Source organism: Lathyrus oleraceus, chromosome 6 (genome assembly GCF_024323335.1).
Source record: "Lathyrus oleraceus cultivar Zhongwan6 chromosome 6, CAAS_Psat_ZW6_1.0, whole genome shotgun sequence".
Taxonomy (NCBI): domain Eukaryota; kingdom Viridiplantae; phylum Streptophyta; class Magnoliopsida; order Fabales; family Fabaceae; genus Lathyrus; species Lathyrus oleraceus.
The window spans coordinates 156,829,484-156,854,346 of record NC_066584.1 but is presented as its reverse complement, the minus strand read 5'-3'; the positions used below and the strand labels follow the sequence as shown (position 1 = coordinate 156,854,346).

Here is a 24,863-nt window from a genome sequence, read left to right as displayed (position 1 = left end):
TGGCAGAACCTGAATGTTACGCTCGCGCACGTTTATTTTTGCATAGAATTAGGAGAGATTTGGCCGAAGATCAAAATCAAAGACCTCTTAAGGATTTCGCCCAACCAACCAACGAAGAACCTAGTTCTAGTATAGTAAACCCAACCATCCCAGCTAATAATTTCGAACTTAAACCCTCCCTATTGCAACTAGTGCAACAGAGACAATTCACATGTCTTGCTACTGAGAACCCAAACCAACATTTAAAAATCTTTCTCCAATTAGCAAACACTTTTAAAACCAATGGAGCTTCTCCTAAGGCAATCCGTTAAAGATTATTCCCTTTTTCCCTCAGAGATAAAGCCCTATCATGCTTAGATTCCCTTCCACCCAATTCCATAACAACTTGGGAAAACCTTAGAAAAGTATTCCTTGCTAGATACTTTCCCCCAAGTAAGACCTTCGTTCTTCGAAACCAAATAACCAGATTTACCCAGAACCAAGGAGAATCGTTGTTCGAAGCTTGGGAGAGATATAAAGAGTTGTTAATAGCATATCCGCATCATGGTTTAGAAAATTGGTTAATCATTCAGACCTTCTATAATGGACTTCACTATAACACTAAGATGACCATCGACGCTGCCGCAGGTGGCGCACTGATGAACAAACCTTACCCTGAAGCTAGTGCCCTTATCGAAGATATGGCTCAAAACCATCAATCATGGGGAGTTGAACGAGCGATAGTTGAGAAGAAGGAAGCCCGAGGAGGAGTACATGAGTTAAGCTCTATAGACATGATGCAAGCTAAAATTGACGCGTTAGCTCTTAAGGTTGAACATATGTGTATAAACCCGAATATTGCAGCTGCAGTTTCGTCGGATTGTGATATGTGGAACCAAAGGACACCAATCTGCAGAATGCAGTCTCTTAAACGAAACCAACTCTGAGCAAGTGAACTACGCCCAAGGGAACCCATATTCGAATACCTACAACCCCTGGATGGAGGAATCACCCGAACTTCTCCTATAAGAACAATAACCCTATCCAAAATACTGCACCTCCGGGACAACCAGGTTACCAAGCCCCAAGACCAAATCAACCTATGTAACCTGTGCCACCAAAGCCGAGCCTTGAGAAAATTGTGGAAAATTTTATCACTTCTCAAACCCAACAAAACAAAGAGTTCATGAACCAGAACATTCACATTAACAAACTGATTACCCAGTTAGGAACCAAGGTTGACCAAATAGTTACTCATAATAAGATGCTTGAAACCCAAATCTCTCAAGTAGCCTTAAACCAAGCCCCCCAGATTACACCTGGAGGACAGTTCCCTGGATAACCTCAACTGAATCTGAGAGGACAAGCCAATGCTATTACCCTACAAAGTGGGACCGCTTATGATGAGCCATTTAACCCAAGATTGAGTGAACCCAAAACTTCTAAGGAATATACCGAACCCACAGACGAAGTGAAGGAACCAGAGGAATCTGAAAAATAGGAAGGTCAAGAAAAAGGAGAAGAACCTAAAGACATAACTTATGTACCACCCCCGCCATACAAACCACCGATACCATATCTGCAAAGACTCAAATAGACCCAGATCAATAACCAGTATCAGAAATTCATTAAGGTTATAGAAAAACTTCACATAGAAATCCCTTCCACAGAAGCCATCACCCAAATACCTTGTTATGCAAAGTTTTTCAAGGACATCCTTACCAACAAACGTAGACTCGACGATCCGAAGCCCTTGGAATGCAATTCCATTTCCGAGAATAAGTTAGCCAAAAAAGATAAAGATCCTGGAAATTTCTCCATTCCTTGTATTTTGGGAAGTCATGTCATCGAAAAAGCTTTTCTAGACTTAGGAGCTAGTGTGAGCTTAATGCCTTTAGCAGTTTGTGAGAGGTTAAACTTAGGAGAATTACATCCTACTAAGATGTCACTTCAATTAGCCGATAGATTTGTTAAGTATCCGATAGGCATATTAGAAGATGTCCCTGTTAGGATAAGTCAGTTATTTATCCCTACTGATTTTGTTGTCATGGACATTAAAGAGGATGATGATATACCAATCCTTCTAGGTAGACCATTCTTATCAACTGCAGGAGCCATAATAGATGCCAAGAGAGGAAAGTTGACCTTTGAGGTAGGTGACGAGAAGATAGAATTTATACTTTCAAAATTTCTTATGGCACCTGTGATGGGAGACGCATGTTATGCCATAAATATCATTGATGAATGCGTTAGGGAAATAGAACAAGAAGAAATCATAAAAACAATTAAGTTTCCATCAACTCTCATACTGGAAGATGATAACTTTAGGAAGCCCTACATCGATGATAACCTTTACGAATGTTTATCCCTTACCCTAGATCCTACGCCATGCCCTAAGAAACCAACCTTAGAACTTAAGGAACTGCCTAAGAACCTGAGATATGAGTTTCTTGATGAAGAGATGAACCGTCCAGTTATAGTCAGTGCTACCTTAAGCCAAGAGGAAACAAACCAACTCTTGGATGTTTTACGAAGATATCCATCCGCCTTAGGATATAATATCTCTGATCTGAAAGGTATAAGCCCATCCGTATGCATGCATTAGATTTTGCTCGAAGAAGATTCCAAGCCCTCCAGAGAACATCAGAGAAGAATAAACCCTATAATGAGTGATGTTGTTAAAAGAGAAGTTCTTAAGTTACTTGAGGCATGTATAATCTATCAGATCTCGGATAGTAAGTGGGTGAGCCCTGTGCATGTAGTACCTAAAAAGGGAGGCATCACAGTAGTGCAAAATGATAAAGGCGAACATGTAGCAAAACGGATAGAAGGAGGATGACGGATATGCATAGACTACAGAAACTTAAATAAAGCAACCAGGAAGGATCATTTCCCTTTACCATTTATAGACCAGATGTTGGAGCGTCTAGCCAAACACTCTTACTTTTGCTATCTAGATGGACACTCTGGATTCTTCCAAATACCTATTCACCCCGAAGATCAAGAGAAAACTACCTTCACATGCCCTTATGGAACTTTTGCCTACAGACGAATGTCATTCGAACTCTGTAATGCCCTAGCTACTTTCCAACGCTGCATGATGTCAATCTTTGCAGATTACCTAGATAGTATCATGGAAGTATTTATGGATGATTTCTCGGTTTGCGGATTTGATTTCCAAAATTGTCTTGCTAACCTTGAGAAAATCCTGGAGAGATGCGTGGAGGTGAACCTTGTGCTAAACTGGGAAAAGTGTCATTTCATGGTCACCGAAGGGATTGTTTTAGGACATATAGTTTCCGAAAAAGTTATTGAGGTAGATAGAGCTAAGATAGAAGTCATAGAGAATCTAAAACCACCTAAAACTATCAGAGAAGTCCGAAGTTTCCTTGGACATGCTGGATTCTACCGGCGTTTTATCAAGGACTTCTCTAAAATAACTAAACCTTTAACTGGCCTTTTAATGAAAGATGTTGAATTCATTTTCGATGAAAAATGTAATGAAGCATTTAATCTTTTAAAGCAAGCGTTGATTTCAGCACCCATTATGCGACCCCCTGATTGGTCAGAACCTTTTGAGATAATGTGCGACGCTAGTGATTATGACGTTGGAGCCTTTCTAGGACAAAGGAAAGATAAAAAATTACATGTGATTTATTATGCCAGTAGAACCCTAGACGTCGCCCAACTTAACTACGCAACAACTGAAAAGGAACTACTAGCTGTAGTTTTTGCTATAGGCAAATTCAGATCTTATCTAGTAGGAGCCAAAATTATAGTTTACACTGATCATGCTGCCATTCGTTACCTATTAAGTAAAAAAGATGCCAAGCCCAGGTTACTACGATGGATAAAAAAGGCACTGAAAATGTAGTAGCTGATCACCTTTCTAGGCTAGAACACCTGAAACCAGACTTCGTACCCATAAATGATGATTTTGCCTATGATAGACTGATAGCTAAACTAGAAGCCATTGAAGACGATAGCCTAGGCCCTCATGAGCACTTCCATGGTATGCAGACTTTGTTAATTATCTAGTTGCTGATATCATACCCTCTGATCTTGACTACCACCGGAAGAAGAAGTTCTTTAACGATGTAAGAAACTTTTATTGGGATGAACCGCTCCTTTTCAAAAGGGGTAAAGACGACATTTTTTACTGTTGTGTTCCAGAAGAGGAGGTAAAAAGTATAATTGAGCATTGTCACTCTGCACCCTATGGTGGACATGCGAGCACCTCTAAGACATACGCCAACATTCTTCAAGTTGGCCTGTTCTGGCCTACCATGTGGCGCGATGTCCATGCTTCCATTGTCAAATGTGATAGATGCTAACGCACGGGAAATATTTCAAGACGTGATGAAATGCCTCTAAGAAACATTCAAGAAGTATAACTCTTCGACATTTGGGGTATAGATTTCGTGGGACCTTTCCCACCATCCTTAAGAAACAAGTATATCTTAGTAGCTGTGGATTACATGTCTAAGTGGATTGAAGCTATAGTTGCACCCACAAACGACACTAGAGTGGTGATCAAGTTATTTAAAAACTATATATTCCCCAGATTTGGAACACCCCGTTTAGTCACAAGCGATGGAGGATCGCACTTCATATCGAGAATATTTGATAAACTTTTAAGCAAATATGGAGTTAGGCATAAAGTAGCAACACCATACCACCCACAGACTAGTGGCCAAGTAGAAGTATCCAATAGGGAGATAAAACAAATTCTTGAAAAAACTATTTTTATATCTAGAAAAGACTGGTCTCAGAAGCTCCAAGAAGCATCATTGGGTATCTACCATATTGTTTTTCATTTGTTAGATTTTTTAGGCTCGCACACTATTTTTGTAAACAAAGAGCCTACCTTTGAGCGATTGACAGTCGAGTTTTTAAGTTGTTTAATTTATATTGTCAGTCCTAACACTGCTAGTACAGTTGGTACTGTTAAATTTTGAATGTTTGCTGTTGAGTATGAGTATAGTACTAACGAACTAGCAGGTCTGTTAGGTTTTCCTCATGGGGAAGGTGCTATTTGTGAGGCCCCTTTGGATTCAGACTGGTCGGTCGAGGTGTTTTCCTTCTGGAAGAGATTGTCTAATACTTCAATAAATTCTTTTGAAGGAATTCTTGCCTCGACCATCCATAACCCGACCATCAGAGTTTTTAGATATCTGTTGGCATGTACTATTTTTGGTCGGGAGAATCCAAATAAGGTTAATGCTCGGGAGCTTCTATTTTTACAAGGAAGCCTCACAAATAGGAGGATTAATTAGGTCCCATTTATGATTGCTCATATGGCTTTAAGTCTTAATAAAGCGGGACCTATTGTTTTTGGAGGACTCATTACGTCTATTGCTCGGGCTTTTAACCTGAACAATGAGATAGCTACCTTAGTTCCCTTAGCTCCTCGCACAATCAACCTTAAATTCTAAAAAGATATGAAATTATGCCGAGTGAGAAGAGAGGGAGGTTATGTGCTTATGATTCATGGTGTAGCTTTCCCATCTGTTGCCTTACCGTGCATTAGACGTACTAATGTACGTAACGAAAGGAACTTGACCTAAAAATGTGATTTTGAGATTCCTTGATTTTTATGGTGCAATGATGGATGTTTAAAGCTCATATGATCATATCATGATGTAAAATGAGGCTTGGGGCTTTGTGAAGTGATGTTAGGTTAAGTTAATGGGTGAATCAAATGCCTTGAAAGTTCAAAAGTCATGATCAAACCAAGTACTTGTAACATGAGTTGAGTGAGTGTTTGAATGGTGAGTTGTTGTTGTAATTGTCATGAATTGATGTTTAATTAATGGTGGAATGATAGGGTGATCAAAATTAAGCAAGGTCAATGATCAAAGGGTTCCTCAAATTAGAATTTCTTGAACCACAAGCTTCATCAAGAAGCATGGTCAGACAAATTAGGGTTTGGTGATGCAAATGACATATTGAGATGTTTCAAATGCTTGGGGTATGAAAAAACTTTGGATTTTAAGGATCCTTAATGGCATGGTCAATATCCATGGTGAACCATGACTTGTACAAGCCAATGAAGGTCAAGAGCTAGGGTTAGGGTCCCTAGGTGACCAGATGAATCTTGATGTGTCCACAAAGGGGACTCGCCATCCAATTAGGGTTTTGGAGAGTGAGTGAGATATATTAAATGATCCTACAAGATTTGTTGGATGCTTGAGGATGGAGATTAGGGTTAAGGTGGCTTGGGCACACCTTAACATGGCCAGAGGGTCTTGCGGCTTCATAGATGAATCCCCTGCCTTGGGTTTATGGATCATTGAGAGTCATTAAGTACAAATGCATATGAGATTATATGTATAGGATGTATGCCTATGGATTATGGTTGAAGAGGTTGATGTGGAGGTACAGTAAATTTGAGGGTATGACAAGAGAAGGAACACACTTGAATTCTAAGAGGGAGATCATGTGTTTTTGCGTGTTACTTCGGTAACTGATGTTGGTCTAAATTTGAAGTCTTAGAAGCTCACGCCACGTTTTATTGGTCTGTATCAAATTATGAAGCGAGTAGGAGAAATGGCCTACACACTTGCATTATTGTCGTTTGTTTCGAATCTTTATGATGTTATTCATGTGTCTTAGTTTATGAATTATATTCCTGATCTGTTTCATGTGATTCAAGTGGACGATGTGCAAGTTAGTGAGAACTTGATCGTTGAGGCATCTCCCTTGATAGTAGACGATCGTGAAGGGAAACACTTGAGAGGCAAGGAGAGTGCACTGGTGAAGGAGGTATGGGAAGGATCTGCTGGTGGAAGCATGATGTGGGAGCTGGAGAGTCGGATGAGAGATTCGTATCCGACTCTATTTCCTTCAGGTAAGTTTTTAAGGGTAAAAATTCTCTAAATGAGGGAGAGTTGTAACACTCCAAAAGTTGATTAAATTATTTAATCAGATAATTCATATTTTATTTAATTATTTTGTATTTAATATGTCTTTATATATATATATATATATATATATATATATATATATATAATATATATATATATATATATATATATATATTATATATATATATATATATATATATATATATATATATATATATATATATATATATATATATATATATATATATATATATGGGGGGGATATTGGTGAGGTGTACTGAGAGCCTTGGTAGGGTGGTAGATGATGACACTGAAATTCACCGTATTTTCGACTCCGATTTCGCATGCATTTTAGTTGTTATATTGTTATTTTGTTATGTTATTACTATGTTTTTCTTTATTTTCAGGTTTTCAGTCTAATCGGAGCCCCGATCGAGAAAAGGAGCGAAAATGAGCTAAAAAGCCAAAAAATCAGCATTTTACACTTGTGGCTCCCACTGTGGCGGGCACCATGGGTCCAGTCATGATGTGTCCCAGTTTCAACCTCTCCTCAACTACCACGCTGTAGCGGGGTATTCGTTACCATTAGAGATATTGACTAAATCCAAGGTAAACCATACAAGTCGAGTCGCCACCACACTTCTATTTATCCAAAGGAATGGTTAGAAAGCGAACAAAAACCTAATAGTTTTAACAAAAACTAGTAAAAGAAAACAGAGATCTGGGTAAGGGGGTTGGTTATGCAATGGGAAGGTGTTAGGCACCCAAAACATCCTAGGTACTCCTAGGGAGCCCTTTTCAAACTTGTTGCAAGGTTATTGTCTTGTGAAAAATTTTGTTTGTGCAAACATGATTGAAGAGACGAGAAGAGAATATACAAGTTATTTACATTTTGTGTTTGGATGGATAAACCCATTGCCTACGTACCATCTTATAAAAAGATTAGGATCAAAACCTTGTAGTTCGGGGTAAAAATCTCAAAATGAGTTGGTAAATTGATTGGTCCAAAAGCCTTAAGGTCTTTTGTTATCAAAGGGATAAAACTCAACCAAACCACAAATCCACTATGTGAGGATAGCTTCAACATGCTAGTGAGGGGTTAACCCTATAATAAGCATGGAAGACTCATTGTCCACCACTAAGGATATAGGTGAGTATTACATCTACCTCAAGGATAACTCAAACCTAATAGTTAAAGGTTATGAAAAAGTTGATTAAGAAAGTAGCCATTGGAACCACAAAAGCACATTTGAATGGGTTATATTTACCAATTAGGAGTATATACAAAAATGGTCAAAGTTGACTTAAAAGTTCAATTCAAAATAAGTGTTATGAAAAGAAAGTTTGAAAATCAAAAGCATAAGGCTTAGGTTCCTAATATTTGAAAACAATAGTTAAATGTTTGCACAAAACGTTTTGGCTTGGGTTAGAGTGGAGAGAAGAAGAAGAAGGGCTAAGTCCTAAGTAAAACAAAAAGATGAGGGATAAGGGACAAAACCACACAAGGAGTTCCTCTCTTGAGATCATATTGATGATCCAAGTAGCTCCCATCCTTTGGAATAAAGCAACCACAAAGCATAAGCAATCAAACAAGTCTCACAAGAGATCCTCAATGTATCTTGATTCTTCCACTTAGATGAACATGGCAATGGTTCTCCAATTAAGCTCAAATGGAAACTCCTAGCACAAAAGCACACACATCAAAAGTTCCATGAAGTAAAACAAGAATGGACAAGAGTGAGTTTAGAGATTTGGTTCTTCTAATCCATCTTCACCATTAAGATCCTTTTACTCCAATTTTGCATAAGGAAGGTCCTAGAATCTAAGTCCAATTCTCCATTTCTTTGCATAGGGAAAGTCCTAAAAACTAAGTCCATTTCTTTGCATTTGGTTCACCACAATCAAAACAAAACACAAGCAAAAATAATATATACACAATTATGTGCTCAAGTGAGCAAAAGGCAAATGGCATTAACATAAACATGTGCTCAAATGAGCAAAGAGAAAAGCAAATGAATAATATGTGCAAGAATAGTAAATTTCATTAAAGTAAATTGCATAAAGTAAATGTTAATTGTCAATAGTTAGTGTTATTAGTTAGTGGGCCATAAGGCAAATTTAGCGCTATGTTAAGCAATCGTAATTGGACTTATGTAGAAGTCACAACTATCTTAGGCCGGTCAATAATAATGTAGGCAACAAACACAAGTTAGGAGTCTTGATTAGTGAACCAAGTCCCAACAACTTGCCATGCCAAAAAGGAGGAGGGAATTGATTTTGTATTGGTTTAAGCCTTTTGCATGATTTAGGAAACAACCTATCCTTAATGCAAAGTCATTCACTTGATCAATTGATCAAGATGAATTAGATTTGAATCAAGGAAGATTAAGTCTCCTTAGTCAATGCTAACTTATCAACCTTCAACTCATTGATCATAAAGAAAAAAGAAGAAGAAGAAGAAGGAGATGAATAAGAGAAAATGGAAATGACAAAATGGTAAAAGAAATATAAATGCATTAAATGGAACATCATGTACCAATCCTCATATGTTGACCAATAACATTGAAAGTCAAGGTCAAACAATCAAAAACAGAAGTGAGATGAAGATTGGAAGTCAAGAAATGAATAAACTATTTTTGGCATTTTTTTAATACTTAAAAATAAACTTGAATAAAATAAATGGAAAGGTCAAACTTCAAAATCACTTCAAATCAACCTTGAAAGGTCCAAGTGATTTATCCTAAGTTCAACAAGGTCAAACAAAGTTTGACAAATTTTTTTAGCATTTTTAAAAGTCAGAAACTATTTTTAATCAATTAAAAATGAATAAAAATAACCTAATTGAACTAAAATCTCAAATAAATCTCAAATCAATTCAAAAATTGATGAGAATATTTCTCATAGATCCATCATCATTCAAATAGGTTAGGAAAATACTTTTGCATTTTTTGAATATCAAAAACTAATTAAGATGAATTAAAAATAACCAGAAAAGAGAAAATTCATAAAAAAATATCAAATGATGAAATAAAAAATATTAAAAATCAGAAATAAAAACTAGAATTTATTTGAGAAATAATGCAATTGGTCCCATAATTTTTGGATAAAAAATGAAAGAGATATTAATTTTTGAAAATAATTGGAATTAAACAAAAATAAAAAGAAATTCAGAAAATGAGAAAAATCATGGCACATTGGATCAACCTCATTAAATGAGGTGGCACATCCAAGGACTCTCAACGCGCGCTTACCATGGATCCAAGTCAATGCGTGCACATGGAAAAGAAATAGAAGTCATAACAATGGACGCCTGGGATTGAAACTGGAAACACCATCACACGGTCCAGATTTAAACTAGAGATGATGAAGCCACCGGAGCCACCGTCTTCTCCGGTGAGCTTGCAGTTTCCGGTGAGATTTGCAGAAATTAAAATCTTAACCAAAATGTGCGATCTATACATCAATAGAAAGCTGGAATGATGTACATCATCCCTGTACCATCCATTTTCATTCTAGATTTCTAGGATTTGAGAAATCAGAAGTTGAAAAATCTGGTGTTCATCATGAACTCAATGAATTGTAAGAATTAAAAGCATAAACATGATGCCTCTATTGAGAGGACTTCAGCCAACACAAAATCTAAGCCAATAGGTCAATGGATTAGGAGAATCGAAGGAAATACCAGTTGAAATGTAAGCTTGAGTTCTGGTGATTTGATCTTGAAACCTTGCTTGCTTTATCAAAACAGAAGTTTAATGGAGTGTATGATGAAGGTCTAGAAGCATTAGATCTAAGAATACAACCAGATGAAGCTGAATTCTAGATCTGAATTTTTTTGAAGAAAATGCAATTGCTTCTTTAGTGATGGTTAGGGAAAGATTTCTGCAGCATTTCAGGTCGAATTAGGCATGTGAAATGGAGGGAATGAAGTCTCTATTTATAGAGCAAGTGGCAAGGAAAGTGTGGAATGATCTGTGTCCATGGCATGTGAAGCTTCATTGCATGGGCTTGCATGATCATGCACAAGGCCCAAAAACAATGCCAAATGAACTCTGAGCAATAGCCAAAGGAAATTGGACGTGTAGCTTGCAAGGCAAATGCTCATGTAACAAGATTTCAAGTGGATCCTCCAATTGTACCTAAACAATCATCTCTTCGAAAGTACCATTTAGAAAATCCAAGCATAGGCATATGGGTAATGGTTGGAAAGGTCCTTGTATGAGGAACAAATGTTATGTTGGACAAAAACTCATTTGAAGTGTGGAAATTTATGAAATCTGATTTTAAAGTGTGATGTGCAAAACATGTCAAGGCAAGGTTTCTAAAATTGGACAACTTTCAAGCCCTTCTATTTTGATTATGCAAACTTCAAATGGAAAACTCTCCAACATAAAAGTTGTAGCTATTTTCAGGAAAATCAAAATGGACTTAAATTTTGCATCATTTGGATTTTTGATGAAGAAGTTATGGGCACTTGAAGTTGGACTTTTTTTACTTTTAATGCCTTTGACCCAAAAGGACCAATAGTGTCTTGCATTATCACATGTATTTCCTTTGTGATTTTGAAATTTTGTTCAACATAACATTTGAAGTAGACATCTTAAGCTTTCCAATTCATTTGATCCCACCTCAAAATAATAAAAAATGAATGAGTTGTGTCCTTGGGAAGTTGACCCAAAATTAGTGTTTCAGTCAAAATGACCTATAATGTTTTGGAATGGCAGATGGTCTTCCAAGCTTCAAATCAATTTTTGATAAACATGAAAGTTGTTCATATTGTCCTTAATAATAGTTTTGTTTTTGGGCCCATCTCCATTTGACCAACACATGAAACTTTAGGTCTCAGTGTATTTCAAAATAGTTAGATGAATTGACTGATCAACTTTTCAAGTCCACAACCCATATCTTGATGAATTGATGATTGAGGACACTCAAATGAGTTCAAATATGCATGAAATGATGAATTAAAGAACTTCCCTTGATTGTATTTGACCATGGGTTGAGGTTGCTTCATGAGCAAGGCATTGTGGTACACAGATGAATTAGGGCTTCTCTGGGCACAAACCTCAAATCTTTTGACTTGCTTTGATCAAACATGATGAACTGAGATGTTAGGGAGGCATATTTGATGGATGATGTCATACGGTGAACTGACTTTTGTGTGTTTTTTAATCGCAATGTCGCGGTTAGCAAGAGTCGCCACCGACTTTTCTTTTATCCAATAAGGAAAGGAGGAAAAGAACAGGAAAGACCTTAATTTAGATTCTTAGGTTCGGGAGGTACATTATACAAAGGGAAGGTGTTAGCACCCTTTGTATCCATGGTTATCCATGGGCTCTTAATTGCTCAATCATTTATGTTTTTCTAGTTTGAAAAAGTGGTTGAGAAATGTGTAGGAAATGTTTTGAAAAGGAGAATTTAACTTTGTAATGATTCTTGAATGAATGTATACAAAGTGGTTATCTCGTTTAGTTTTGAAAATAGTTTAGAAAAATATAACTCGGCAATGATTCTAGTGCGAATGTATGCCAAGTGGTGATTTTCTAATGGAGGTTCTGAAAGGTGTAAGGTGTGAAAAGTAGTTTTAAATTGTGAATAAGCAATTAAGAGTTATACCTATCCGAGGTCTTTCCGGGCATTTCCTATCCTTATGAGGGTAAAACCGTCCTTACTATTGAGAAGTAAGCAGTTTTATCCTTTGGATGTAGAAGGGTCATCGAAGGGTCATCGATTGGTCATTGAAGGCAACAGTTGTGAGGATACCTTAGCATTCGAAGGGACGATCATCATTTAACCGTAGGCTACACCGAAGGGTCATCGAGGGACAAAGGCAACATTCGAGGGACTATGATGATTTAACCGAAGGATCTTTTCTAAGTGTATCCCCATATTCGCGGGACATGACCATAATACCGTAATCATAGGGTAACAAAAGAGAGGTCCAAGATCACTTATTCAAAGGCAAAGTTTTACAATTAATTAGGTAACCGTAATCAAGTAGGTAATTAGGTCCATATTAAAATCAGTACATTAAGATCAATTAAGCCATTAGGGTGGATCTTCACCATGAAATTAATACATTAAAATCAATTGAGTAATTCAGGATGAATCTCCATAAGGGTATCCCACACGTAAGGTGGAATACCTAGCCGGCCGTTTCTTCGGGAATATGTAAACCTTTGCACAATTCAACACACGGGTTAGAGCATCAAAGTAAAGTACAATTGAAAATTGCACTACAACACAACAGTCATAATCTCAGGCCAAATGATGCAGAATTATAATAAGTCTTGGTTAGATAGACATAAGGCAGAACAAAGCAGCCACTGTCCCGTTCGCCTCTGCTTCGCCTAGCGAAGGCTCAGCGAATGCTCGCTACAGGCTCGCTTAGCGATGTGCTAGCGAGCGGCCACGGGTTTGGAGTTTGACAGCAGCATGACCTCTGAAAACCTGAACTTTTATGGCATTTGATTACAGGAATAGTATGGTCAAACATTCATGATATTCAAGCATATTTAAATTCGTATGTGAAATCAAATTACATATTCGAAACTTCAATCATGATGCTTTATGTATATAGCGATTACCGATTAAAAGCATAAAACAATAGTGATGCGCAAACCTGCTTGCAACTAAGCTGATATGTTGAAGAGACTGGTCGCTTTTGGTATCGGCTGGAGTTGGGCGGCGGTAACTTCGGAGCGGAGGAGCGGCCTTCAGGGTTTCTTTATTCGGAACTCTCTACGGTAGCCTCCAGGGTTTCTGTGCCAGGGTTTCCGTCTGTCCTTCTCTCTGTCTTCCTCCCTCCTGTTTTCGTTACTGAAGCTTGGCTATTTATAATGCTCTTGTTGTGACCTAATGGGCTCAGAATGAAGCCCAGAAATTCTGATATTCGCAAGCTTCGCTAGGCGAAGGAGTTGCTCGCCTAGCGAGCAAGCCATTTTGGGCTTTTACTGGATCTGGCGCTTCGCTGGGGCGAGTGTCATGACGAGGGGTTTGCTAGGCGAAGGAATTGCTCGCCTAGCGAGCAGGCCAATTTGGGCCTTTTCTGGATTGGGCCACTCATGAGCTGGGCCTTTGTTCTTTTAAGATCAGTGCCTTGCAGAATGAGTCGGAGTGCCTTGAAAAATGCTTTGTAATATCAACGGGAAAATTTTGGGGTATGACAGCTGCCCCTGTTCAATATTCTTGAACCGAGAGAGTAGAATGGTATGTGCACCATTCGTGGTCTGGAGGTGGAAGATTATTGAACACTAAAATGCCCCAAAAATTTGCGCTTGTCAACCAAGAGCTAGTCTTGATGGAGATGGGCTTAAAGATGCCATCCAGGGAATTTGATGATGAGAACTTCAGAGTGCGTCGTACATTAGACGATATCTGAAGACATGGATGTCGTACCGAGTCATACGATAGACCGTATAGTGAGTCATCCATTATGCTATCGACTTCGCTGGGGAGTCAGAGTGTGTTACACGCTGCTGGGGATAAGGGATCAGAATGGATCATACGCTAGACCGCATCTGAATACCAGAGTGAGTTGTTCATTGGGCGGATGACTTCGCTGAGGATGAAAAATCAGAATGGATCGTACGCTAGATTGTCTCTGAGTTGCAGAATGAAACCTCCATTAAGCGGGTGATTTCACTGGGGATAGAAGATCACACCGGATTGTATGCTAGATCGTATCTGAGTTGAAGATCCAAATGGGTCTTATGCTAGACCGTATCGGAGTTGCAGGATGAGTCGTCCGTTAGGCTGTGTCTGATGATGAAAGAGGGTAGTCATACGCTAGACTACACTTCAGAAATGTACCGTACACTAGGTAGCATCTGAGCAGATGAAGGTCTAACTGGGTCGTATATTAAACCGCATCTGAGCAGAACGAGCCGTCCATTAGGCTGAATCTGTTTATAAAAGGGGGTAGTCATATGCTAGACTACACTTCAGAAATATACCGTACACTAGGTAACATCTGAGCAGATGAAGGTCTAACTGGGTCGTACATTAAACCGTATCTGAGCAGAATGAGCCGTCCATTAGGCTGAATCTGCTTATAAAAGGGGGTAGTCATATGCTAGACTACACTTCAGAAATATACCGTACACTAGGTAACATCTGAGCAGATGAAGGTCTAACTGGGTCGTACATTAAACCGTATCTGAGCAGAATGAGCCGTCCATTAGGCTGAATCTGCTTATAAAAGGGGGTAGTCATATGCTAGACTACAATTCAGAAATGTACCTGTCACTAGGTCGCATCTGAGGAGATGAAGGTCTAACTTGGTCGTACATTAGACTGTATTTGAGCAGCATCTGAGGACTTGAAGGTCTAACTTGGTCGTACATTAGACTGTGTTTGAGTGGCATCTGAGGACTTGAAGGTCTAACTTGGTCGTACATTAAACCGTATCTGTCACTATCTGAGGACTTGAAGGTCTAACTTGGTCGTACATTAGACTGTATCTGTCACTAGGTAACATCTGAGCAGATGAAGGTCTAACTGGGTCGTACATTAAACCGTATCTGTCACTATCTGAGGACTTGAAGGTCTAACTTGGTCGTACATTAGACTGTATCTGAGTGGTTGAAGGTCAGAATGGATCGTACGCTAGATCGTATCTGAGTTGTTGAAGGCATATGTTGAGCTGAATCAGAATGAACCGTATGCTAGGCTATATCTGCTAGTATTTGTATATGTTGTATTTGCAATGAATGTCTGGGATGAACTTATAGATGCCATCGTTAGGAGGATGTCAGAATGAATGTTGACATGGAGTATATCTGAAAGATGTATCTGAAGAGGAAAGTAGTCGTACGCTAGACTACACCTCGGAATGTACCATATGCTAGGCAGTATCTGAGGGATATAGTTGAATCTTGAATGTAATTGATAAAGATGTCTGTCTGAATGGGCCTTTGTTTTGACCGTATCAAGAGGATGATTAACCTGAAAAATAAAGTTAGCTTCATGCCATGTCATGATGCATGAGATGCAAATGTTGTATGCATGCGTGTGCTGTGAAATGATGTAATGAGTGAATTATGCGTCTGGAATAAATGAGAGCATTGTATACATGTATATGTTATGAAATGACGTAATGTATATGATGCGGAATGAAAATTGTATGTAGGTACGTGATGATGTAATGAATGCACTATGTGTCTGAAACGTTCTTCCAGGGGACTCTACTGGGGAAATAAATCTCAGTCTTCTGGTCGGAGATATTTGTATTGATGACCCTTCCTTAGCTAGGGGTATTTGACTTTTATCTGATGGCAGAGATATTCAACAGAGCCTGGCTGGGGTAGAAGAGATGACCAGTCTAGTGATGCCAATTTCTTCTGGGGAATAACTGGCGTTGTCGGGGAATCGAATTAGCAACGGATTCATTGGGAAGCGTGATTAGACCTTCTCCTCGATCCTGAAGTCGTGTAGTAATTGCTATTACTATTCTGGCATGCATTTTTGGTAAACCTTGATCATATTCGAATGCATAAATCAATTCAAATTAGATCAATGGACGTTTACGCAAACAAAACAGAAAAGTGAAACGAAACCATCTTTTTGGAAATGAAATTGTATTGATTTTGAAAGAGGGCCTGTAAACAGGCAATTTGTATACAAGGAGACAGAAATCCTAGTGAGAGGAAATTGTCAAGAAAACAAAGAGAAAGCTATGCAGAAAAAGTCCTATTGATTTTAATTCCACTACTGTCATTATGTCTTCAAGCGTCTCATCTCCTGTTATCGGATAGAAGTGATTGGCTTGTTCAGTCCTTGGAACTTGGTTGAAGCTGACTGAGAACGGGACATAGTCTTACGCTTTAATCCCTAATTTTTGCCTGGACCGCCTTTTCAGGTTTTCAGTCCACCAGGATACCCTTTTTTGCCCAAGCCGCCTTTTCAGGTTTTCGACTTGCCGGGTGTACGTTTTTATATGTTTATCCCTAATTTTTGCCCGAACCCTTTTGGTTCGCCGGGATGCCCTTACTTTTGCCTAGATACATCGACCTGGAGGGTCTCTTTTATGCGTGGTATTTTTTAACTATGTCCGCGTTCACAGGATGCGGGAAATCTTCGCCGTCCATTGTAGCAAGTATCATGGCTCCACCAGAGAATATCTTCTTAACCATAAATGGCCCTTCGTATGTGGGAGTCCATTTACCTCTGGGATCACCTTGCGGTAGAATGATACGCTTGATCACCAAGTCACCTATTTGATATACCTGTCTCTTGACCTTTTTGTTAAATGCCTGGATCATGCGCTTCTGATATATCTGCCTATGACAAACAGCCGCGAGTCTCTTCAATCAAATTTATCTGATCGAGTCGAGTCTGAATCCGTTCATCTTCATCTAAGCCCGCCTCTTTCATGATTCTTAGAGAGGGAATCTGAACTTCCACTGGTAAGATGGCTTCCATTCCATAGACTAAAGAGAAAGGGGTTGCCCCTGTCGAAGTGCGGTAACCATGAAGAGCAAGAGGTAACATCTCATGCCAGTCTTTGTACGTTATGTCATTTTTTGTATGATCTTCTTGATATTCTTATTAGTAGTCTCCATGGCGCCGTTCGTCTTTGGCCGGTACGGAGAAGAGTCATGGTGCTTTATTTTGAACTGCGTGTAGAGTTCAGTTTAGTACCATTATCAGTGATAACTCTTTCAGGAGACAGCAGGTTTCTCAAATAGATATTTGATAGAATCCATCTTAGAAGTCAATAAAGTGGTATGATTCAACATATACTGTCTTAGTCGGCGAGCAGCCCAAGCCAAAGCACAGCAAGCTTTCTCGAGCTGTGAGTATCTTGTTTCACAGCCGGTACCTTTTGCTAAGGCGGTATATGGCATGCTCTTTTCGACCAGACTCGTCATGTTGCCCCAACACACACCTCATTGAATTTTCTAACACGGTCAAATACATGATGAGAGGTCTTTCTTCAACTGGTGGTATCAGAATTGGAGGTTCTTGGAGATACTTCTTGATTTTGTCATTCATCATTCCATACCATCTCTTGATTTAGTAATTTGAAGATGGGTTTGCAGGTAGCAGTCAAGTGTGGAATGAATCGGGAAATGTAATTCGAGTGCCCCAAGAAAACTCTGACTTCTTTCTTGTTTATTTCAGTACCCAGATTTACAATTTCAATTGATTCCTCATGCGGCTGTATAGTCTTTTCTTCTTGCAATAGTCGGGCAAGTTCTCCAGGGACTTCACAATCTTCCTCGCTTCCATCCTCGGCTTGGTAGATCGGATTTTCAAAGTCATAATGAACAGTAGCAGAGTCATTACCAACAGGATCCAGAGTGGATATGGATCGGCAAATTGTTACGTGAGTGTGTGCAAGAAAACATAGCTTGTTTGAAAAATGACAGGAAAGATAAAGAGCGCAATATTTGAATGCAAAAAGTCCATTGATTTATTGAATGTGAATATGCTTATGAAATGACAAAACCCTTAAAATTAGCTATTATGCCCCGGGTATAGACACAATGCTTTTGAAATACTAAAATAGCAATAACAATTACTCCCGACTAAAGGAAATCGGGATAGTGTCTTCAGCCTCCCAATTATTGAGTCTGTCACCAATTGTTGGGTAGACCCAGCTATCCAGGTCGCAATCGCTGTCGGCATCCTCTATAGCATTAAGAGTTTTATCATGATTAGGCAGAGGAGCAGTGATGACCTTAGGAGTCTCAGGCGGATTCAATTCAAATTCTCCGGCGTCGATCATATCCTGAATTTTATTCTTCAACGACCAACAATCGTTCGTATTATGCCCGGTGCTCTCGGAGTGATACGCACACCTGGCGTCGGGATTATAACTAGGAGAAGTAGTGTTGGGTTTTGCAGGAGGATCTCTGAGGGTAATTAAATTTGCTTTTAGCATACCCTGCAGTGCTTGTGCTAAAGTCATATTGATCTTCGTAAACTGCCTTCTTCCCAGGTTAATGTGCCTCACAGATTTCTTGTCTTTTTCCTTCTCGAGCAAGAGAGCCTTCAGTTCTTCCTGCCCCTTGGATAAGTTCAAGATCATCTCCTGGAGTTGAGCATTCTGAGCATGGAGATCTTTGACAGTCTGTCCGAGGTCCATTTTTCTGCTTGCATGAAAACCGTGAGAACATTGATCCCTTTAGAGTACCTGCTATGCAATGTTATGTTATGCTATGTATGAAATGTTTTCAAGGACTTTTGGAATTTAACTTTGCATAAGCTACCAAAAAGGAAACTTTTTTTTTTCTTTTTTTTTTTTTTTTACAAAATAGAGCAAAGTTAAATCCCTAAGTCCTCGAAATGGTTAGTTCAATGCCATGATGTTATGATGATGTTATGATGTTAAGTAAATAACAAGCACAAGCAAGTCACACAACCATCATTCCTAAGTTTTAAGGCTTGCATGAGTTCCATAGGTAAGTACCCTCCCCACTGAAGTTTGGTTGGTTCAACCTGTCCTAGAATAGTAACCGGGTTCTAGAAGGATCTCAGATCATCGATCTTTCTTTAAGTCCACTTCAGTGCAACGCCAAGTGGTTGACCAAAGCTTCCCTAAAGTCCAATCTCAAAGAGTGTAGTATCGAGTCTCAACCAACCCCAGTCGGAACCGAAGTCAGTTATCTCACTACTTTCTAATGGCTAGGATGAGTCAATTAGGGTTCTAAAGGTCTGGTTAATGCTTTGATGACACCACGCGAATGCCAAATTTTTCCTCAAGTAAACATGAGGAACATCAGGACATCCAAAGTGTCACATTAACCGTAGCCATCATTTTAACCATTCCAGTATACGCCGGATAGTCGCGATGATCTATTGCTACTTACCTAAGGTACACTAGATCTGGGTGTAGGATCTTTCACTCAAGCATAACATACCCTCAAAAGAAGGAACAGTTTAAAACATAAATGATTTTTAAGGTGAGCTCTCTTTGTAATTCCCCAGCAGAGTCGCCAGTTCTGTCATACGGTGAACTGACTTTTTGTGTGTTTTTTAATCGCAATGTCGCGGTTAGCAAGAGTCGCCACCGACTTTTCTTTTATCCAATAAGGAAAGGAGGAAAAGAACAGGAAAGACCTTAATTTAGATTCTTAGGTTCGGGAGGTACATTATACAAAGGGAAGGTGTTAGCACCCTTTGTATCCATGGTTATCCATGGGCTCTTAATTGCTCAATCATTTATGTTTTTCTAGTTTGAAAAAGTGGTTGAGAAATGTGTAGGAAATGTTTTGAAAAGGAGAATTTAACTATGTAATGATTCTTGAATGAATGTATACAAAGTGGTTATCTCGTTTAGTTTTGAAAATAGTTTAGAAAAATATAACTCGGCAATGATTCTAGTGCGAATGTATGCCAAGTGGTGATTTTCTAATGGAGGTTCTGAAAGGTGTAAGGTGTGAAAAGTAGTTTTAAATTGTGAATAAGCAATTAAGAGTTATACCTATCCGAGGTCTTTCCGGGCATTTCCTATCCTTATGAGGGTAAAACTGTCCTTACTATTGAGAAGTAAGCAGTTTTATCCTTTGGATGTAGAAGGGTCATCGAAGGGTCATCGATTGGTCATTGAAGGCAACAGTTGTGAGGATACCTTAGCATTCGAAGGGACGATCATCATTTAACCGTAGGCTACACCGAAGGGTCATCGAGGGACAAAGGCAACATTCGAGGGACTATGATGATTTAACCGAAGGATCTTTGCTAAGTGTATCCCCATATTCGCGGGACATGACCATAATACCGTAATCGTAGGGTAACAAAAGAGAGGTCCAAGATCACTTATTCAAAGGCAAAGTTTTACAATTAATTAGGTAACCGTAATCAAGTAGGTAATTAGGTCCATATTAAAATCAGTACATTAAGATCAATTAAGCCATTAGGGTGGATCTTCACCATGAAATTAATACATTAAAATCAATTGAGTAATTCAGGATGAATCTCCATAAGGGTATCCCACACGTAAGGTGGAATACCTAGCCGGCCGTTTCTTCGGGAATATGTAAACCTTTGCACAATTCAACACACGGGTTAGAGCATCAAAGTAAAGTACAATTGAAAATTGCACTACAACACAACAGTCATAATCTCAGGCCAAATGATGCAGAATTATAATAAGTCTTGGTTAGATAGACATAAGGCAGAACAAAGCAGCCACTGTCCCGTTCGCCTCTGCTTCGCCTAGCGAAGGCTCAGCGAATGCTCGCTACAGGCTCGCTTAGCGATGTGCTAGCGAGCGGCCACGGGTTTGGAGTTTGACAGCAGCATGACCTCTGAAAACCTGAACTTTTATGGCATTTGATTACAGGAATAGTATGGTCAAACATTCATGATATTCAAGCATATTTAAATTCGTATGTGAAATCAAATTACATATTCGAAACTTCAATCATGATGCTTTATGTATATAGCGATTACCGATTAAAAGCATAAAACAATAGTGATGCGCAAACCTGCTTGCAACTAAGCTGCTATGTTGAAGAGACTGATCGCTTTTGGTATCGGCTGGAGTTGGGCGGCGGTAACTTCGGAGCGGAGGAGCGGCCTTCAGGGTTTCTTTATTCGGAACTCTCTATGGTAGCCTCCAGGGTTTCTGTGCCAGGGTTTCCGTCTGTCCTTCTCTCTGTCTTCCTCCCTCCTGTTTTCGTTACTGAAGCTTGGCTATTTATAATGCTCTTGTTGTGACCTAATGGGCTCAGAATGAAGCCCAGAAATTCTGATATTCGCAAGCTTTGCTAGGCGAAGGAGTTGCTCGCCTAGCGAGCAAGCCATTTTGGGCATTTACTGGATCTGGCGCTTCGCTGGGGCGAGTGTCATGACGAGGGGTTCGCTAGGCGAAGGAACTGCTCGCCTAGCGAGCAGGCCAATTTGGGCCTTTTCTGGATTGGGCCACTCGTGAGCTAGGCCTTTGTTCTTTTAAGATCAGTGCCTTGTAGAATGAGTCGGAGTGCCTTGAAAAATGCTTTGTAATATCAACGGGCAAATTTTTTGGTATGACAGATGAGAGCTTTGGGAACCATTACCATGCTTGCTTTCATCTCCTCTTGACCATGTCTTTGTACCAAGGATCTCCTAGAAGCTTTTAATCTTGTGATTGCTCAAGCTACAAACAAAAGATGTTAGTGACATATTTTTGTGCTTTTGGTTAGTAATCAAAATGAGAAAAGCAATGATATACAATTCAAACATGCTTGGTGATCTCAAACCACTCACAAGGAGTCCCACCCCAAAGGCAAGGGACCAAGATGCTCAATGATCCTTGAGGCTATGCAATGCAATGTTATGATGCCATGAGGGATCTTAGGGACAAAAATTAGGGTCTTACACACGCCTCCCACGATCTCCACTTGGGCGCTGCAATTTCCTAATGGTTCCCGCCCATTTTCAAACTCAGAGGCATCCTTGTAATTTCCATGTTTTTTCTTGCCTATAAATAGAACCTTGATTTCATTTGTTTCATCATCCAAACTTAGTTACAACTAGGCATATATCAGTACTGTGTAAAAGTGGTAATCGCTTCACATCAGAGTGTTGCCACACTGTGTAATCAAGTCTGTAATCGAGTTTGGAGCACTTTGGAAGGAAGCTTAATCCTGCCGCCATTTTCATTTCTGTTACGCACTTTATTCGACCCTTCGATTGGAGCAGGTTTTATTGCTTTACCTTTGTCTACTTTATTTTCCCGCATTGCCTTTATTTTATTTACTTTCCTGCATTGCCTTTATTTTGTTTACTTTCCCGCACTGCCTTTATTTTATTTACTTTCCCGCACTGCACTACTTTCCTTTATTTCTTGCACCGCACTACTTTTATTTACTTTCCCGCACCCGCACTACTTTTATTTATTTTCCTGCACTCGCACTTATTACCTTTTTTAAAGTCTTCTATTTATCCGTTTTTATGATAAAAATTAAAATGCATTTTTACTTTACCATGTCTGGCTAAACCTATAAAGGTTAGAATGTAAGGATCGTAATTGAACCGATAATCCATATAATTGTTTGTAGAAACACTTAAGGGCTATTTTTACTTTCAACTTAAGTTTTCCCGCACTTAATTTCCATTGGGTAAGATCGAAAGCCGTCCGACGTCTGTTTAAACTTAGTTGTTTTTAACTATTTCAAATACAGCGAAAGCGCTTTGTTTAGTTCATTAGGAGTTTTTAACTTAAAAAGAAAAGTGATTTTAAAACTATTTTCGGACGCGTTTATGAGTTTAGAGTCTGGTTCGTGAGAACCTCTTTTGGTTAAGAAATCCAAGTCAAAATAATTTTCAACTTAGTCAAGACACTATATTTCTTAAAAATAGGTTTACTACTCTAACGCAATGCGCGCCTTTTTATAAGTGACAATAAGAGGGTTTGATTAGGGAGTACAACTCGGTTCTGAATACGCGAAAGCGACAGTTCCCGTTAAATTGGTTCTTTTCAAAGTAGGAAACACTGCATATAAGTAATTCTATTAGAAAGTACTTGGATTATTAATTGATTATGTGAATTACATTCGAACCTATCTTTATTAATTGAATTTAATTTAATACTTTATTTTTCATTGTGCACTCTTAAAAACCCTGTTTCGATTACCTTAGATAAACACCGTAACAATAGATAACGATAGATTGACATTTGGTCTCTGTGGATTCGACAATCTTTTATATTACTCTGACGCGTTCGTAAACTTTCGAAAAACCAGCATCAGTAGAAGGATTAAAATTATTGTATAATTAGAATTAATTATTGTTTTTAGTTAATAATTAAAATAAGACTTAAATAGTCTTTTGGACCCTGTAAGTTGTCGAGTTTTTTATTTTTGCCCCTGTAAAAAAATTATGGTCTGAGTCCATATATCTCACTTTTGTGTTGTTTTTTGTCCCTAAGAGTAAAATCCGCAGAAAACCTGGGGATTTTGAGTTTAGGGACTAAAGTCAACACAAAAAGTGAGATATAGAGACTCAGACAAAAAATATTATCGGGACCAAATCCAAAAACTCTCTAACTTATAGGGACTAACAAAATATTTTAGCCTTAAAATAATTAAAACTATAATTATTTTAATTAATTAATTTAAATAAATTTAAAAAAAAGAGTTGGGTGGAAAGTAGGAAACTAAAGAAAATGATGGGAGTGGGGAAAATGGTGACTTAAGTTGTGCCTTAGTGCAAATTTTCAGAGATTAATTAATTAAGTTTATAATAAAAAGAAGTTAGAGAGAAACCTAGAGTTTTCAGTAAGTGAAAACTGATTTTGGGAGAAAAGAAGCAAAGGCAAGACTAGGGCTTGAAGGGAGAAGGAGAACATTGAGAAATTTGGAAATTTCACAAGTAATCTAAGGTAAGGGGGAGAAAGGGCTTTAATATGAGTGTATATCATGAATGGTAGAGATAAGAGGTCCTTACCCTCTTTAGGGATGGTATATTTTGTTCATGACTTGTTATTGTTATGTGTTGTTATGAAAATTGGTGAATTAAGGTGTTATTATTCATTTTTGTATGCTGAATCACATGTATATTATGTTGTTTATGTAACTAGGTGTTCATACCATTGTTGGAGTTGTCGAAAACATGATCATTAACATGAATTTGAAATTGAATGAATTAAATGGTGTGATTCTGTGATTTAACATCTTGTGATGATGATATAACCTGTTATGTAATTTGTTGGGTGTTTGGGATCGATTGGGATTGGAATCAGATCTTTGATAAGGCTCCAATGGTGGAAAATCATGTTTTTGAAGGTTCTGGCTGAAGCATGCTCATCCAATGAGGATGAACTTCGCCCAGCGAGGATGAACCTCACCCAGTGAGAGCTCGTGCAACAAGTTGTTATGCTCGCCTGATGAGGAAGACGGAACATGGGAAGTTTGCTTTATGTTGAGTTGTTGCTTCATTTTCGATTTCGATCATTGGGTGTGTTCAATAAGAGAAGTTGATATGTTTTGAGTGTTATGGCAATGTATCTTCATCTGTGAGAATATGTTGTGCAATATAGGTGTAATTGTGTGAGTTATCATACATGATTAATGATGAATCAATGTTTAA

General features: G+C 38.6%; 1 non-coding gene across 1 annotated transcript; it reads right to left on the bottom strand.

Annotated features, from left to right (window-relative positions):
- Positions 1-443: 443 nt before the first annotated feature.
- LOC127098794 (small nucleolar RNA R71) lies at positions 444-550 on the bottom strand. Its single transcript, XR_007793489.1, has one exon. It is a non-coding gene; the product is annotated as a small nucleolar RNA R71 (small nucleolar RNA).
- Between the last annotated feature and the right edge of the window lie 24,313 nt (positions 551-24,863).